General features: G+C 39.1%; 1 long non-coding RNA gene across 1 annotated transcript; it reads left to right on the top strand.

The window, feature by feature from the left end:
- The first annotated feature begins 6,798 nt into the window (after nt 1-6,798).
- LOC122070592 lies at nt 6,799-17,734 on the top strand. Its single transcript, XR_006137861.1, has 2 exons — nt 6,799-7,284; nt 17,445-17,734. It is a non-coding gene; the product is annotated as an uncharacterized LOC122070592 (long non-coding RNA).
- The last annotated feature ends 2,063 nt before the right edge of the window (nt 17,735-19,797 follow it).

Here is a 19,797-nt window from a genome sequence, read left to right as displayed (position 1 = left end):
AGAGAGCCAGTAATTGTGTTCGTTAGTGTCAACGTGAGTCTTCCACTTATAGCTAGCCACGCGGTAGTTATTAAAAGACACGTGAAACAAAGAACCTGTAAAATTGAACGCCATGTTAGAATCATAATGACACGTGCTTGTTATTGAATCTTACACGTGATTATAGAGTGAGTAATTGTGTATTGACCATAATACCCTTATAATGCTTTTTTTTACTTTATAGTTGATGGGATAGGGCAGGTCCATTGAACCCGCGGTTAGAGCTTAGAGCGGTGACTAATCGTATTAGAGGGGGCGTTTGTCTTTGATTAGAGATGGTAGGTTCGGATAGGTGGGTTGGACCAACACGAGACCTGGTTTTCACCTGAATTGGAGCTAAGATATTAAAAAGTCTCTATATATTCTCAAGTAAGATTGTGTAGTTTTTTCTACCTGTTCGGAGAGGTAAATTTCATCTCTCTGTGTTGCTGTACAGTAGGTTATGTGCATGTAAATTATATTCCAACCAAGCTCCAAGCATGCAATCACCCAAAAATTGGAAATTTTGACTGCATGCATCGGATTTGGTTCAATTCAGCCACATGCATGTTGTATATGCATGTAAACCTGTATGTGAAGGTGAGTATTCATCTTTAAATTGGCTGAATTGGAGGATTAAGGTATAAATCTGAGAAATTTCAGCCAGGATTAAGGACATAAAGTACATGACACCTTACAAACACTAGGATAGCCTAGTGGTGATTGCTTTGGCTTGTAGAACCAGCACCCAGGGGAGGAAGTTGTGGGATCGAACCCTGTCGTATGCATTGTGTAAGAGTGCGCATGTGTGTGTGTGTTTTTATTTATTCTGTACCCACCCGTGGGTTGCTCAAATGGTTAAGGCGAATTGGGGATTGTGTGGATTAGGTGCACAGTCTCAGGTTCGATTCCCCATCTGTGTATCTACGATTTAAGTGGAGATCATGGCTGTGGATTGTTGTGCTAGTCTCCCTGAGGATTAGTCGAGATGCGTGTAAGCTTGCCCGGACACCTTTGGTTAACCAAAAAAGAAAAAAAAAGAGTACATGATACCTTGTTTTTTGATGAAAATGGAAAGAAATCTTAAATCTAAAATGAGAATTTTGCTAATCAAGGCCAAATGGGACTAGAAAATTAAGATTTTTATTTAAAGTCCTTATAACAGAGAAGGAATCTGAAATTGAAGTAAAAACCCTTCTTAATTTCACTGTTTTGTGGTTTTAGAAATACATGCAAGGGAGATTTTGGACGGATTTATGCATGCATGAAGAATTGGATATGGATTTTTCAAATTGGAAGACTAAATATTGATATCCGACCTTTATTTCATCATTGAATATGAGAAATTGCCCAAGTTGGGAAAAATTACTAAATTATTGTTAATCTCATGTGTAACCCAAGAATTTACTATGGAATTTCTTGAATGGATTTAAAGAGGGCTTAAATTAAGTTATCATATTGTTATTAAGTGGTTGGAACCTTAAAATAGAGAAGTATGAACTAATTACAGAGGTGAGTTGCTGTTGGACAATGGCATAATCGAATTTCTATAGAAAAAGGACAAAAGGCAGGAGACCACAGGCAAGCCAGTTGACTCCAGAGGTCTGCAGCCGGTTGAGTTTTTAGAGGCTAGAAAGGCCACTGTATTGCTCTGTACCCTACTGAACCTACTACTACCACAAACATGAAATAAGAACAATATAGCCCTTAATTGATGGTATATCCATGGATTTCAATCGTAGAAATTATGAAACTGAATAGGATTCCTACTTGAACAGAAAATTAATAAAAGGAAATGGGCATAAGAATAACAAATTAAATTAGATTAACAATAGGAATTTAGTTATATTCTTGATAACCTAAGTATGTTATAGAATAGGGATATTGAATTGCAGTGCGGGAATCTACCTAACTCAGGGAAGTGACTTGTCTAACCCCGACTACCAACGTGAGTGGGTGCCCCGACCCCATTCTTTTTGGAATGTTTCTTATATTTTTCCTTTTGCTTGTCTTGTATGTTCATGCATCATTTGGTTGTGAATGTGCATTATTTTCCTATTCTAAATATCAAAATGATGGACGGTGAGCTGATGGACTTGAGATGTGTAAGGTAAGTCAGGTAAGATTGGGACTCATGCAGGTGCCCATGAGATTGTGTGTGATTGTGGTTTTATGGATGAGATTCTTATAACTATGATATTAACGGTCTAGGGCACGGTGTGGCCAAGGTGCGTTTCCGGTACCTTGGGCCCAGAGGTTAGTAGCATAGTTATGATTGTGGTTCTGACGGTCTAGGGCACGGTGTGGCTGAGGTGCATTTCCAGTATTGTGGGCTTGGAGATCAGAGTAGGTGTGTTGTGTGATGGGTGGTAGTGATTGTAACATCGATGGTCTGAGGCACAGCATGGCCAACCGTGGGCTTAGAGGTCTCTATTACAGTGGTGGCCACTATTGTATGATTGGATGCATGTAGATTGCATGGTTAGGATTCACAGACGTTGGTGCTATGCCCCTTGCTAGTAGGGGGTTAGGTGCTCGCTAATGCCAGGGGTGGTGATGCAGTACGAGTGATCGATGGGCTTTTTAGGACCGTGGCTACATGCCCCACAGTGCGGGTGATCGATGGGTTTTTTGGGACCATGACTGTTCGATAGCCCGGGTAACCGATGGGTTTTTCCGGACCTACAGGCTCCTAACCTGCAATCTAGTTTGTATCATTGGGTGACCGATGGGTTTTTCGGGACCAAGGATACAAGCTATGTTGTTATAGCACTGATACCTTGGACTTAGTGCCTATGTAATGTATAATCAAACTGGATCATGAGCATCATGCCTGTGACTTAGTGCCTATGTTTCATTTGTTCTAGGTTGCTTGAGTATGCATGTCTTCTTTATTTGCTTGTACTTGCATTATTTGTCTGCTTATGCTTGCATTATCTGTTTACATGTGCTTGCCTGCCCCCACCCCTCACTGAGCATACACTTGCTTACCCCTCTCATTTACCATTTCAGATGCCGAGACCACATCCTTTGTGGTATACTATTTTTAGATGATGGGAACCGGTGTTGAGGCTGGACTGGACTTTAGCAACAGTTGTGAAGCTTATGTCAGCGAGATATCGGGATTTGATGGGCTTCACTATTATTTAGTTCTTCCTTCTTGATGTGTATATATATATACATCAAGATTTGTATGGGATTTGTATATATATATATATATATATAAGTAGTATTGTAACCTGTGGTTGTTTTCAAACATGCGATTTGTATAATGTAATTTATCACTCTAGTACATCACCAGTGATATTTATATGATTTTATTAGTATACTCTGATTTTAGTTGTGGTCTTGATGGAATTTGTGAAATTAAGATACTGCATCTATGATCCTGATGGGTTAGGCTGACTGGATGTTAGTGTCCAGTGCCGCATACCTTTGCTAATTTAGGCAAGGTGTGATAGAGTGGTCTTAGAACATGATGCTCTGTCTTAATTTACAAATGCATGAGATCTTAGGATATACTGGTGATGATTAGGATTAAATTTAAAATTTAAAATTTCAAGATAATTACATAATTTTTAGTGCACACCCTAGGAGGCTAGCCTAGGTATAAAAGAGCATTTACACATAGTTGAATAAATAAAAGGTAACAAGATAAGAACAAGTGGAAATTAAAAAAGTATAACTATATTACAAGTAGGGCTGAGAATTAGGTTGATGTGGGTTGGTGCCATCTGCTAGAGTATTGAGCAGATGGCTTTTCTATTCTCAAATGTGTTTTAATTTTTCTGTACATGTAAAGCATGTTGTGTGGCCATACGGTATGCATAAAACATGTGGGAGGTAATCGATCTGTTCATTTCACAAGAAATTTCTCAAATTTCAAAGCTTATTTATCCCCAAGATGATCCACAACTGTGGAAGTACAGTCACACCCGGAGGGCAAATCTTAACCCTCCACATGAACTAGAATATGAGGGTGAAAATGAGATAACAGCTGCATCACCTGTGCCACCTCTTACAGCACCTATGATGACAACTCAGGATGTCGTTTCCATTGTCAGTAATGTGATGCAAGAAGTCCAACAACAACATAGGAACATGATGACTGAGATAGTTATAACTATCCGTGCTAGGGAGACACTTGTGGTACAACCTCCTAATGTGCAACCTACACTACCTGTTCCTACTCCTGCACCACCTATTACATAAGAAGTTTCAACTACTGCACAATCAGCCAATGGTCAGTCATCTCAGTTAGTACAAGTGACACCACCTGGGCAACATACATCAGACACATAGCCAGTTGCACCAGTGTGGGCAGATAACTCCAAGTTGATGGGGAAATTTCAAAAGTACCGACCCCCTTACTTTAGTGGAGTTACCCAAGACCCCGTTGGCACCAGCTAAATGGATAGAGGGTGTCGAGAAAGCTTTTACATTGTTGGAGTACATAGATGAACAAAATTCTATGTGCCAGTTATCAACTACAAGATGAAGCATATGCTTGGTGGAAGGCCACAAGACCTATATTGCTGGCTACTCATCCTAACCCAACTTGAGACCAGTTTGTGGAAGTTTTCTTTGGAAACTACGTCCCTGAAAGTGTCAGAGAAAGAAAGAAGGCAGAATTTATGGCTTTGACACAAAGGCCAAAATCTATCCTTGAGTATCAACAACAGTTTGAAGCTCTGTATTACTTTGCACCAGAACATATGAAGCCTGACAGAGCAAAGTCCAAGAAATCTGACAAAGGATTGAGGGCTAGTATTGGAACACTACTAATTGCACATCACCTTCAAACATATGCAGAAGTGGTCCAGATAGCCAAGTCTATAGAAGATAAACAAAGAGAAACATATCAAGCTTAGGCAGTAAGGAGAGAAAAGACACCATCTACTGCCAAAGGTTACACCAAAGTAGATGAAGTTCCCGGTACTACTCTAGCTGCACCACAATTAGTATATCACAAGTTGGCCAAGCATCGAGACAACCTAGGCCAGCAGCATCAGTACCTCAGCAAGTGGATCCACAGAAGAAGTGGTACTTTGCATGTGGGCAACCTGGACATAAGGCTAGATCCTGTTTATAGACAAAGCAGTGCTATATATGTAAGCAAATTGGGAACATAGCTAGATTGTATCCATAGAGGAAATTGGCAGACTCATATGTGAAACCCTAAACACCAACAACTAGCCAACCAGTTTTGATGCAGCAAGGTATCAGAATGCAAAAAGGGGCATTTGGAGATGCAAGCAAAGGAGCCCAAGACTGCATCTGAGGTAGTCACAGGTACGCTGTTGACATTAGTGAACTTCTCACATGCATTGTTGTACCTGATGTATCTTAGTTATTTTATTACCTCATGTGCATTATGGAAATTGATACCTAACATGTTGTGCTACCCAATAGATCCAATCTCGATACTGGATCATAACGGCAAGGTTAATATTAGGAATGTGGAATAATGAGAATGATAACAAACTGAAGTGAGTAGACCTAAGATCAAGTTGTATGGGTAACATAAAGGAAACAAAAATTAATTTATGAGATAAGAATATGAGGAAACATAATGGACCATTGAGGAGCTGGACTGTATGATCATTAAATATATATATATATATATATATCTGACTATGTAAAGAAAATATATGAAAGATAAAATATGATATCTGGAATTGTGATGATATAAATTTCAAATTACAATGGATTGTGGATAATAGGACATTGGTGGAATAATGAGAATACTTAGCATGTGTGTATGTTTGGGAGACATGATATGAAATTGGAATCCACATGTATGCTTCTCATAGGATGACGAAAGTGAAATGGTAGATCAACTCATATAGAATTAGTGTAAAATCCTAAGACTTATATATATATATATATATATATCCTTACAGAGATCAGATTTAAAAACCCTAGTAAATATATATGGGCGAGATAGAAATAATCTCGTATGTGTGCAGACATAACAAGGTTGATATTTGGAAGTGAGAAGAAGAAAGGAATGTGGATTTTACAGTTCTTGAGGACTTAAGGACATGAATAGATAAAGGACCAGCATGGCCTATGAGTGCGTTAATGTGTTTTGCAGAGGTTAGCCAATGGCATTAAGACATTGGCCATGTTAGCAACACAGAGTGGAAATCTGATGTTACAACTTGGTAGATAAGAGCAATGTTGAAGTGAAAAGGAATGCTCCTCGATGATGAACAACCCTACAAATTTCGAGGATGAAATTTTTGTATGGAGGGGAGAAATTGTAACACCCTAATTTCATTTCCCTACCTTTCTTGTGGACAAGTAGGGTACCAGGCAAAGAAGGCCAACACTGGCATGGGCTAACAGGTAAAATATACCTATAATAGGGGTTAGGTGTAATAGAGAGTTGTTCAGACCAAAGGGGGCTGGTTTTAACTCAACAGGTGGGAAAGCCCTGGGGATGACAGGCAGGCCTATTAGCTGGACAGAATAGTCATTTTTTATTGTAGTGGGTCCCACTTTGTAATTTGACATGAGGACCTATTTTTATGAGTCTGTTATGATAAAATAAGTTAAGTAATAATTTATAATAAGAATTATATAATTTAAAGTTAAGCATGTAATTAATTATATATGTAGTCATATTATGACATAATGTAAGTTATATATATATATTGTGAGTGAGTGGAACATTCCACTAAGGAATTGGGGCTATAAAAAGGCCATCACCGACTATAGTATTTCATTTCTCACTTGGACAGCAAGAGAAAGAAGGGAGAAAGAAGGGAGAAAGAAGAAGAAGAAGAAGAAGAAGAAGAAAAAGAGAAGAGAAGGAGAAAGCAGAAGAAGAAGAAGAAGAAGAAGAAGAAGAAGAAGAAGAAGAAGAGGAGAAGGAAAGAAGGGCTGCTGTTCGTGTATTTTTGGGGCTGCAACTACACATTTTCTCTGCTCCTGCTGTGCTCTCTTGCTGGTGTTATTGAGATGCTACTGCTGCTGTAGAAAAGTATGCATGCAAGGCAAGATGAAAGGTGCAAGGGGTTGTCCAACCTGAAATCCTATTGAAATTTTACTACATATATTGAGCTGCTGCTGTGCCTGTTCGGAGAGGTAAATTTCATCTCTCTATATTTCTGTACAGCAGGTTATATGCATGTAAATAATATTCCAACCAAGCTTCAAGCATTGAATCAGCCAAGAACTGGGAATTTTGACTGCATGCATCGGATTTGGTTCAATTCAGCCACATGCATGCTGTACCTGCGTGTAAACCTGTATGTGAAGGTGAGTATTCATCTTTAAATTGGCTGAATTGGAGGATTAACGTAAAAATCTGAGAAATTTCATTATACCTTGTTCTTTGATGAAAATGAAAGAAATCTTAAAGCTGAAATGAGAATTTTGCTAATCAGGGCTGAACGAGACTGGAAAATTAAGATTTTTATTTAAAGTCCTTATAACAGAGAATGAATCTGAAATTGAAGCACAAACCCTTCTTAATTTCACTGTTTTGTGGTTTTAATAATACATGCAAGGGAGATTTGGGACGGATTTATGCATGCATGAAGAATTGGACATGGTTTTTTCAAATCGGAAGACTAAATATTGATATGCCACCTTTAATTCATCATTGAACATGAGACATTGCTCAAGTTGGAAGAAATTTCTAAATTATGTTTAATCTCATGTGTAACCCAAGAATTTACTATGGAATTTGTTGAATGGATTTAAAGAGGGCTTAAATTAAGTTATCATACTTTTATTATGTGGTTGGTGTTGGGAATATGCCCAAACCCCTATAAATGTTTTGGTAATAACAAACAACCCATTGCTCTAACTATATGTGCTAAGTGGTGGTTAGTACAAGAGGACCGCTCAAGATTCGCATATTTGATTTATCCAGTCAAGACACGAAAATCAAGAGTGAAAGCTATAAGTGACGATGAAGACTTCAAGAATCAAGTTACAATGAAGACTTCAAGATTCAAGTCAAGATGAAGACCCTAGGATAGTCTAGTACTCTTCGTATATTGTCCACTCTATACGTATATATGCACGCACTTCATGTATTGCATATCATCATACTAGAATGACTATAGGACATTCCTTGACCATGCTAGAAGTCCATAAGTGGTGTAGAGCATAACTAGAAATATATGTTCTATGTGACTCTTTGTGAAAATCACTATAACCAAACTCGAGGGTTTTTTGGAAAACCTTAGAGTTGGTATTAGGATATGAACCCCATATAAAAGTTATAGAAAATTGAGTCACGATTCCAACACAAATTGAATCGGGTCAATCTGATGTAAGACCAAAACGTTATGGCCGAAATACTGACAACTGGTTAGTATGACAGTTGTCTGTAAAAAACAAGATAGAACTATAGGCGGTCGACCGGCTGGAAGCCTTGATTGATCAGACCTATTCAAGGCCATAGCCCATCGACCAGATGAAAATCCCGATTGACCGGCACCTACCTAGATCACTTATAATAGCTAGTTTTTATCTTCCAACGGCTCTTTTATGTCGACCGGCTACCGATGGCGGTCAATCGATGGACCTAGAATATGACAATTAGAGCCTGATTTACTACCTAAAGTGCTCTCCTAATCTCACCAATAAATACCTAAGATGCTCATAATTAATTATCAATTAAGTCTGAGTATTAAGAGCATTATTGTAAGCATATCAAAGTCAAAAAGGTCATCCTATCCTACTTGAGCAGTTTGGTGTTCCACATTACATAGAAAAGCTCAAGTCTCCATCAAGTCTTCCACATTCTATTGTGCAAGTCAAAGCTACAGACAAGACTCATAAGGTACATCATTTAATATTGTATTCATTATTCGCACTACACCAGAGGTAACCCTCTTATTCACTATCTTAATTTTTCTATTTTACAATTCTAGACTGTACTTAGGATTGTGTAAGAATCCTCTTATCCTGAAAAGGGTAAGGTGTCTCTCTACCTATAAAAGGGGATTTGTAAGAATACTCTTATCCGTAAAAGATTGTAAAAGTTTTCTTCCCTACCTACTATACTAAAAAGGAGAACTAGTGGACTAATACCTTACAAAAGGATTCTTGTATGGAGTGGACTAGACTCAGGTTAAGTCAAACAACTATAATTCTTGGTGTTGTGTGATTATGAGTTCTTTATTTCATTCCACATTCTCATTTACGATCATACTTGGGATATTTTTTTAAAAGAATTGAATTTCCACCTGTATAACCTATTTATCCCCCTCTAGGTTATTTCAATTGGTATTAGAGCGGGAGCTCAATTTATTTAGGACTACTTTAGTCTTATTAGTGAGATAAAGACTATGGCCACATCCCAAAGACTACAAGAGGGCATGAACGCTTTGAGACCCCTTTACTTTAATGGAGAGAACTTTTCTTTCTAGAAGTGCAGATTCAAAAACTTCGTCTGTGGACATAAAATCCTCATATGGAGGGCCATAGAGAATGGATCATACACCATCACCAAAGTCGTGGATGGAAAGACAATACTAAAGGAAGAAAAGGAATGGATAGCAGATGACATAGTCCTTATCCAATACAACTTCCGAGCTATCATGTTCCTTCAGTGTACCCTCAACGAGCAAGAATTCAACCGGGTCATTGCATATGATACAACCAAAGAAATCTGGAACATACTCCTAGTCACATATAAAGGTACGAAAGTGGTAAAAGAAAGAAAGGTAGATCAACTCATCTCTGACTACGATTCATTCTTTATGAAAGAAGATGAATCTATTACTGCTATGTTCACTCACTTTGCTAACATTGTAAATAGCCTTAAGAGTTTAGGCAAAATTTATACTAATGTTGAGAAAGTTAGAAAATTTTAAGAGCCTTACCAACTGTTTGGAGGCCTAAGAAAACAGTCATTAAAGAAGTGGAGGACCTAGCAAAGATATCACTTGACTACCTTTTGGGATCCTTGCAAACCCATAAAGTGGAGTTAAAAGCTACCAAGCCAACCTTTGCAAAATAAAAGAAGGATTATAGCTTTAAAGTCTTCTCAAACTGTTGAGGAAGTAAGCGATGACAACGAGGAAGAAGACTTTGACATTGAAAAGGAAATCTCTCTCATCATGAGAAAGTTCAACAAATTTCTTAAGAAGAAGGGAAGAACGCCATACAAGAACAAGCCTCATGGTGACAAGTCCTATGGAGATAAAGGTAAGTATAAATCCAAAACTAAGGAAACTTCTTCTAAAGATATTGTGCGCTTTGAGTGTAGAAAATCTGGTCACTTCAGAAGTGACTGCCCACACAGACCACAGAAGAAGGCTTATGCAGCCACATAAGATTCAAGTGATGAAGAAGAAAAGAGCAACTCCGGAGAAGAAGTCACCAACCTAGCTTTGATGGCTCTTGAAGATGAAGAACAAGAGGTAAGTCAACAAACCCAAACTGATTCTATTGTAAATGACTCAAATGAAGAACTTCAAGAAGCCTTCGAGGCCTTATGTGAAGAAAGTCTAAAACTAGAATCGAATAAAAGTGTATTAGAAAAAGAAGTTGACATTCTCAAAAGAAGAGTGGATGCACTAACCTCAAAGGTGAGTGAACTTGAGGAAGAAAACTCAAAGTTAAACTCCACTCTTTGTACCTTGACCCAAGGGCTAAGAAACCTTGACAACTTCCTTGGATCTCAAAGGAAAGGTCCTAATGAAAGAGAAGGACTGGGTTATGATGGACATAATCTATCTAGGAGAAAAGGAAAGCAAAATGCGAATCCAAGAAGGAATGGCCAAGGTAACCAACCATCCACCTCTTATGTCAAATGTGGCTTTTGTAAGAAAACAGGGCATTTTATAAACCAATGCAATGCTAGAAAAGAAAGACCACAAACTCTCAAAATGAGAGACTAAGAACTAAAGTCAACCATGTTTACTATTACACACCCCAAAGAAGGCAATATAGACCTCAAGAGGACTCTAGACCTATGCCTAGATATAAAAGACCCCAACCACAAAGGGGTTACTCAAATAAGAGGACCCAAAGGCAATACCCAGGCTATAGGAACTACCCTCAAGAGTCCTATAGACCTCATGAGAAATACTAAACCCAAAGGTCCTATAGACCTCAAAGGTACTATGCTCCTCAAAGACCAAATGGGTCATTTGAGCCTCAAAGGACTCAAAGAAACTCAAGGTCATCTCAAAGGAAAAACCAAAGTCCTAAAAAGTACAAGACCACTTGGGTCCCAATAGAGACATTTGACACTAACAATGAAAGACCCACGAGATTATGGAGACCAATGTGCGACTAAACTACTATTGTAGGTATGCTTGAAGAATAAGGTGGAAGTTGAATGAGTAATTGATAGTGGATGCTCCAAACATATGATATCCAACAAGAACCTATTATCAAGCTTATGGGACTACGACGGAGGATGGGTCTCCTTTGGAGATGACAGCAGAGGAAAAATTACTGGAATTGAAAAGATAAAGCCAGGAGGTATTTCCATTTCTAATGTTTATTATGTGAAAAATCTTAATTATAATCTTCTAAGTGTGAGTCAGCTATGTGGTGTTGGATATAAACTAGATTTTGATGCTTCTCGCTGTTATATTAAAGATGCAAATAATGATCTCATTTTAAAAGGATCTAGGAAGAACAATATTTATGCTTGCATGCTTAAGGAAACAAGTCCCTTGAATGCATGTTTGGTTTCTAACTATAGTGAATCCTCATTATGGCATAGAAGGTTTGAACATGTAAATATCAAGTTAGTCCAAACCATTACATCCAAGTATCTTGTTAGGAACCTTCTTAAGATCAAATATGAGAAAAATAATTTTTGTGATGCTTGTCAAAATGGCAAACAAACCAAGGTTTCCCATAAGTCAAAGAACATTGTTTCTTCTTCCAGACCATTGGAACTTCTTCATTTAGATTTGTTTGGACCTATTAATGTATCTAGTATGAATGGAAAATCTTATACATTTGTAATTGTGGATGACTACTCTAGATACACATGGACTGTTTTTCTTTAAAATAAAATGACGCCTTTGATGAGTTTGTAACTTTATACAAAAGATTACAAAACCAGAAAGGGCATACAGTAACCTCTGTGAGGAGTGACCATGGAGGAGAATTTGATAATATAAGTCAGTTTGACATATATTGCAACAAGTATGGAATTGACTATAATATCTCCAGTCATAGAACACCTCAATCTAATGGGGTTATTTAAAGCAAAAACAGGTCACTACAAGAGACGGCTAGGACAATGCTCAATGAGTATTCTTTGCCTAAACATTTTTCGGCTGAAGCTGTGAATACAACTTGCTATGTGCTTAATAGAATAATTCTCAGACTTTTGCTTTTCAAGACCCCATATGAGCTATGCTTTGGTAAACTACCAAAAGTGGACTACTTTAGGGTATTTGGTGGTAAGTGTTTCATCCTAAACATTAAAAACAATCTTGGAAAATTTGATGCAAAATCTGATGAATGAATATTCTTAGGATATTCTCTCAACAATACAGCATATAGAGTCTTTAATAAAAAATCATTAATGGTTGAAGAATCCATAAATGTTAGATTTGATGAATCATTACCTAATGACTTGAATAAATCCCTTGTTGATGACGATGATGCTATGTTTGATGAGATAAAGAATAAAGTGAATGCTATCTCTCTAGATGTTCCTAAGGAAAAAAGCAAAAGAAATTATTATTGAAAAAGTAGAAACACTGCCTAGGGAAGTAATTCCCCATAGGAATCATCCCTTAGAAAACATAAAAGGGGATCCAGATGGAGAAATCCAAACTAGATCTAAATCCCGAGAGATACGCAACCGTATTGCATTTATCTCAAGGATTGAACCCAAGAACATAGAAGAAGCACTAAAAGACAGTGATTAGATTGTTACTGTGCAAGAAGAACTTTACCAGTTTAAAAGATGCAAGGTATGAGAACTTGTCCCAAAACCTGACCACCACACCATCATTGGTGCCAAGTGGGTCTATCGTAATAAACTAGATGAAGATAGGAACATAGTCAGGAACAAAGCTAGATTAGTAGCCAAAGGGTATAATAAACAAGAAGGAATACATTATGATGAAACCTATGCACCTGTAGCAAGACTAGAATCCATAAGAATGCTACTTGCTTTTGCATACCATAAAAATTTTAAACTATATCAAATGGATGTAAAAAGTGCCTTCTTGAATGGTTACATTCAAGAAGAGGTGTATATAGCTCAACCTCCTAGTTTTGAAAATCCAAAGTTTCCAAACCATGTTTTCAGACCTGAGAAAGCCCTTTATGGACTTAAACAAGCTTCTAGAGCTTGGTATGAAAGATTGAGTACTTTCTTAATTGAAAGTGGCTCCTCAAGAGGGAGGATTGACAATACCTTGTTTGTGAAGAACAAGAAAGAAGATATACTTATTGTTCAGATTTATGTAGATGATATCATCTTTGGCTCAACCAATGAGAACATGTGTACTGAGTTTAGTAAGAAGATGAGCAATGAATTTGAAATGAGTATGATGGGAGAATTGAATTTCTTCCTAGGACTTCAGATTAAACAAACTGATAATGGCATTTTTATAAACCAAAGTAAGTACACTAAGGAGCTTCTAAAGAAATTTGACATTAACAGTAAAAAATCTTCAGACACTCCGATGAGTTCATCCTTGAAGCTCACCAAGGACGAAGATGGTATTTCTGAGGATGTTACTAGATATAGATGTATAATTGGGAGCCTTCTATATCTAACGGCAAGTAGACCGAACATCATGTATAGCGTATATGCATATGCTCGATTTCAAGCCAATCCTAAGAAATCTCACCTCACTACTATAAAAATAATTTTTAAATATTTGACAAGCACATGTGATGTGGGATTATGGTATCCTAAAAACCAACCCCTTGACTTAGTCAGTTTCTCAGACACTGACTTTGTGGGCTGCCATATCAACAAAAAATTTACCAATGGTACCTGTCACTTCCTTGGTTCTTACCTTATCTCTTGGTTTAGCAAGAAATAAAACTCCGTTGCTTTATCCACCATCGAAGCCGAATACGGCTAGTAGGTGTTGTGCCCAAATCCTTTGGATGAAGCAAACTCTCCAAGACCTTGGAGTGAAGTTCTAATCTTTCCTGATTACGTGCAATAACACAAGTGCCCTTAACTTGAGTAAGAACTCTATTTTGCACTCAAGGGCAAACCACATAGACATTCGACACCACTTTCTACGAGATACCATTCAGAATGGCGATGTGTTCCTTGAGTACATTGAAATCGAGAAACAACTCACAGATATCTTCACTAAACCTCTAGGTGTAGAAAGGTTTTGCACCTTAAGGAAGGAGCTTGGAATTTGCAACCTATTTGGGTGAAGATGAAATCAATTCCCATTTATGTTGAAGCCCCTAAAAGACCGAATCTAGAAGCCCCTTCAAAAATCACTTTTTTGGGTTTTCTGGTAAATCCTGCAGATACCAGTTGATCGCCAGTCACCAAACCATCTTCTAGTCAACCACCAAGAATGAACTGGTCGACTGCCACTGACCGAATGGTCTTCCGGTCGACCACCACCTCCTACCGATCGACCGTCGTCGCCAAAAACCACGATCTGGGCTCTTTAAAACTCAATTTTTTTAGTCCTTTCCTTCACTTTAAGAACCCCAAATCCCTAAGAACCCTATTTTGACTACTCCTCTCCTAAAACCCTAGCCTAGACTTCATCTAAAACCTAGACCTATAAGATCTCCTCCTTCTTTCCCAAAAATCCTTGATTTCCTTCAATCTCTTGGCTCATTCTCTCCATGGAGTCTCAACGTCCTACCAAGGCAAGGAAGCACGTTGCATAGAAAGGAAAAAGGAAGGTTCCAAGGGGAGACAAATGGTTCTACTCATCTATTGCTCGAGAATCATGGGAGGTCTTCAGTCCTCAGTAGATTGAGCAAGGAAGAACCATCAACACTGACTCTCTCACTAGGTATACAATCAAAGATCTTTTTTATGCTCTGTGTTAGGGAAACATACGCAAGCAAGAGACCAAGTGCTACCCCCATATGGTAAAAATGTTTTTCTACAACCTTACTGTTACACCTGTGCCCTAACTCGTTTTACTTTGAACTATTGTGATAGGTCTCGAACCAGAGATCAAAAGTACAATCGACTTTTGGCTCGCGACTGCCCATTGCCAAAGGGATTCTTACCTTCTATTCCAGATGGTAAGTGACCTGATACCTCACACTTGAATCCCGACAAGAATCAAAGATTTGTCGGGAGATTATGAGCACGGTCGAGGGCAACTACCGATGCGAGAGCAATTGGAGGACAACCTGCTATCTTGACCACTGAAAATAAGCCACCGTAAATAGCCTAGGCCTGAATCCAATGGGCTATTTTCGATGATCAATCAGGTTACTGGTTGCGTTTTGATGCCCGTGGGTCCCGCCAATCACATCGTAGATAGCCTCGGATGGATTAACCCGATCGGACCAAAGTAGTCAGGTCCTTGTGTTCTGAAAGTTGGATTAACCCGATCGAACCAAATAGGGTGCAACCAAATAGGCCCTAAGGTCTACTTATCTTATAAGTGAGGAAAAAGAATTCATTTCCTCATTTCTCACTTGTGCAAATCATGGGAGAGGAGGAGGAGAGAAAAGAGGAAGAAGAAGGAAGAGAGCTTACCTTGGTGTCGGCTGCTGCCTAGTTGCCAGAATCCCTGTCGGAGGTGAGTATATTCTCTTCTACTTCTCTCTCTCTTCATTTTGATCTAGGTTAGCTAGGTATAGGGTTTATCTTAGGCCACAAACCATGTTAAGCTTGGGGAATACGTATTTCATATCCCTGGTGCCATTATCGAGCTCAAACCGAGTTTGGTGAGCTCCGGTAACAAGATTGGCCAAATGACCAACTAGGGTTTTGATTGTTTGATCAACTAATATCTCCCAAATGGCTCGGTGGAATTAGGATTTTATTCTCTTAGAATGATGCTCGGAACATACTCCACAAACTCCATAGAACTCCAATTCACCTGGGAAGTGCTGTACTGCCACCGAAAACACTGGGCCTGCTTCTAGTGGGCTATTTTCGATGAAAATTCGAGCCTTATGAGCCCTCTGCCAGCTCCATTGGAAACAACACTGGTATTTTCGGTGGACAATGTTTATTTTCGATGGGTGTTTCCAGTGACATTACTGTCACTAATGGACTTTGACTATACCCTTTGTGGGTGACCCATGTGGGCCCCTCCCGATGTTCCCGACACGTATTGATGTTTAGTTATCTTTGTGCCTAGGGCAGTGATGCACATGAACCCCGAGGTCAGAATTGATTTAGATGATCGATGGCCATACTTGAACCCTAATACACACAAGCATAATCAAGGTGAGGGATGGATTGGTTTTATTTTGAGAATGTTTAATTATGTAGATTTACTCACATGAATAGATCTTCACATGATTTCCTAATTGCTCAAATGATGATAGTATGCTATCACATGTTACATTTTTATTAGATTGGTACGAAATGTTTATGGATATGAATAACGGGATCCGGTGTGGCCGAGGTGGTACCGGTACCATGGTTGCCATATGTCTGTTGCATTTATGCATTAATTATGTGCATTAGAGTTAGTTGTAATCATGGATTACACTTTGTAGCGGACATATTACTAGTATCGTGTACTCCGGGACTACATTTGGAAATGGATAAGCTTTATGGCCGATGATTGGTACCGGTGTTGCATTGTTTATACTCAACTGTTATATATATGCTAAACTAGGTAAATGATCACAAGTTACACTTTGTGGCCGAGGTGTTACCGGTATCGTGTACCCCAGGGCTGTACTTGGAGATGGGTTACACTTTGTGGCTGATGTGTTACCAATATCATGTAATTCATGCTAACTGTATCACTATGAAGGTATGTAGAATATCTATGATTAGTTATCACTCCCTATGCTGCGAACCCTTGCTAACAGGGATTAAGGTGTTGGATAACCCATTGTGGTATGTTCGACGTGCCTTTTCAATATACCACACCCGCAGTACGATGTGATTGTTACCGGACGCAGGAACTTGTCAGGCGTGAACAATGATTGGTGCCGGAGCCCATGACAACCAGAAGGGGGTTATCAGGGGTTTGCTAGGTGACCCATGGTTCATAAGGGACCGAAAGGTTCTATTCACGACTAGGGTTTATATCCTTATGTAGTCGATGGCGGTTCTAGGACGATGGATACAACCTAATATGCTATAGTAGCTTTTACCAGACTTAGTTGTATTGTTAGGTGGATAATAAAATAAATGAATTGCATCATGAGCATCATGGACTATGTGTTTAATTTCTGTAATCATGCATCATATTTTTATGCGAATTCTATGCTTGGATGTGTATAAACCCCACACCTCACTGAGCAAGTTGGAAAGCTCACCCCATAAATATGCCCTTTTTTAGATGATGTTGCAGGTACTATGGTGCTGATGGCATGTGACCCAATATCCTTTGGGTCGGAGTATAGTGTGAGCAATTGGTGGATACCAGAAGTGGAGGAGCACGATTAGGACTGTGCTTATGACCATTGTTATTACGTCACACCGTGAGATGTACAACGTATTTTTTATACTTTTGATATGACCTGTGGATGGTATATTTTGAGATTAATGTTTATAAGTCTTGGATAATTGTAACATAATAACTTGGTTATGGATATTATATTATCATTAGATATTTCTCCATTTTATTAATGATTCCACTATTATACTCTGATTCTATTGCTTTTGGTTGGTTTGTGATGTGAGATTGTAAAATATGAAGGTACTGCGATTAGAGATCCTGGTAGGTTTGTAAGATATGTACGTGTCTTACTCACACCACCAGTATTCCTAATGGTAATTTGGGTCTACTGGAAGTGGGGTGTGACAGCTTGGTATTAGTGCGCGATGCTCTATCTTAACTCACAATCTCAACCAAACCACGATGTAGGAAAATTAGGATTTAAATAAAAATCTCAAAGACAAGAATAATAGAATTACACAGCTAGAAGACAAGCATAGTTGTTAAAGTTGTTTTATTAAATAAATAACTTGATTATATAAGCTTACACTATTTTCATGAAAATAAAAGACAGAAAGCTGGAAATCCTAACTAGCCTAAGTCTAGGAAACTTAAATAATTGAAGTAAATGATAGAAAATACATATAACTAAAATCTAGAATAAGGAATTTTAAATAAAACACTGAAAGGGAAATCCTAATACTACAGTGGCAACATGCCACTACTTCTGCTAATCTTGCTGGTGCTGGTGCTGTTCTTGACCTTGAGCCTAGCTCTGGTTTTGACCATGTACTCCTGGGGGTGGCATCGGTATAGCAAGAAGGAAGACCATCGCCTGCATCTGTGCCTCAAGAGAGGCCACCCTATTGTCCATAAGACAATAGTTCATGTTCATGCCCTCGAGGCGGTTGTCCATCCTCCTCAACAGCTCTGTAGTAGTGGCCAGGCAGGCCATCACATTGTTGAGACTATAAAGCCTCGCACCCCTTGTGCCTTGGGAAGTGGAAGCTACTTTGGAACCCATAGTCTGAGGGTTAAGTGGTGGAACACCACCAACCCCTGCAGCTCCTCTCCCTACACCACTAGCACCTCTACTAATACCTCCACCAACTCCACCAGCATCCCCCTTTGCACCTCCGCCAATGACTCCAGCATCTCCACCCAGCTGGCCCTCTACCTCCATTGGTTGATCATCCTCATCCTCAGTAGGTCATACTTCACCCATGTCTAGGGTCATCTTCCTCAGGAAGTCTTGGTTGAAATCTATGACATCATCACTTGTATCCCTCACCTTCCAAATCCACCCTAAAGAGAAGAAAAATGTTAGTCAGTAGACTCCCATCGCATAAATTCCCAGCTCTGCGATCCCCTTCCTCGGACCGAGTTACCATAGTCCATATCATAAGGTAGGGAAGGCATATTTGCACCCTTATGTACATGCAGTACGTCATGTAGGCATGCAATACAGACACCTCATCGTAGTGCCCACAGGTGGGAAGAATGTTCATCTAGACTGCTCGGTAGACAACCTTTGGAGTGGCTAGGTAGTTGGCTGTGCGCTCCCATCCATAACCATTCTTGGTTAACATGTTATTTATCTCTTGAAGAACATTAGGGTCTTGGAACTCGTGGGCTGGGGTACGAGGAGGACAGTAAACCAAATCCCCTGTGTCGGTAACCATCAGAAGGTTAGCCAATTACCTCATGTCAAAATAAATCTCAACCACCTTCACATAGGAGGTGATCCACATCTCTGCAGTCACTCGGTTCACGCACTGGAGGTTGGAGTAGAACAGCCTCACAAGCCATGGGTAGTACTTCTTGTTAGGTTTTAAGATGTGGTACCACCTAACCACCTTGAACCATTGGCAAAGGCAGAATCGTCAGAAGTCTTTTGTCTTCATGTATTTTCCTGGGTCCATATTGCAGTACTCGAAGCTTTCCCAATGATCTTGCTGGGCCACAGAGCGAAATAGAAGAGGGTTGTATTGTGCCTCTTTAGGAATGTCTTGTTGCTCTTGTGCAATGGCACGACGAGTACGAATATAACGTCCAGACATGGTTTCGATAGTATTCATAAGGATTCAAAGAGAAAAACCTAGTTTAGACAAGTGAAACCAATCTCATAAAGAAGAAAATCTCAAAACTAGGTTAGAGAAGGAAGAAAACATACCTGGGATGCATAGACGGCGCCGACCGATCGCGAAATCACAAGAAAAAGGTGGGGAATGAGTTGGAAAACCCTCCTTGGTCA

The sequence above is a fragment of the Macadamia integrifolia genome, unplaced genomic scaffold (assembly GCF_013358625.1).
Source record: "Macadamia integrifolia cultivar HAES 741 unplaced genomic scaffold, SCU_Mint_v3 scaffold951, whole genome shotgun sequence".
NCBI lineage: Eukaryota > Viridiplantae > Streptophyta > Magnoliopsida > Proteales > Proteaceae > Macadamia > Macadamia integrifolia.
Note: the sequence above shows the minus strand (reverse complement) of the source record. Positions and strands in the feature narration are given on the sequence as shown.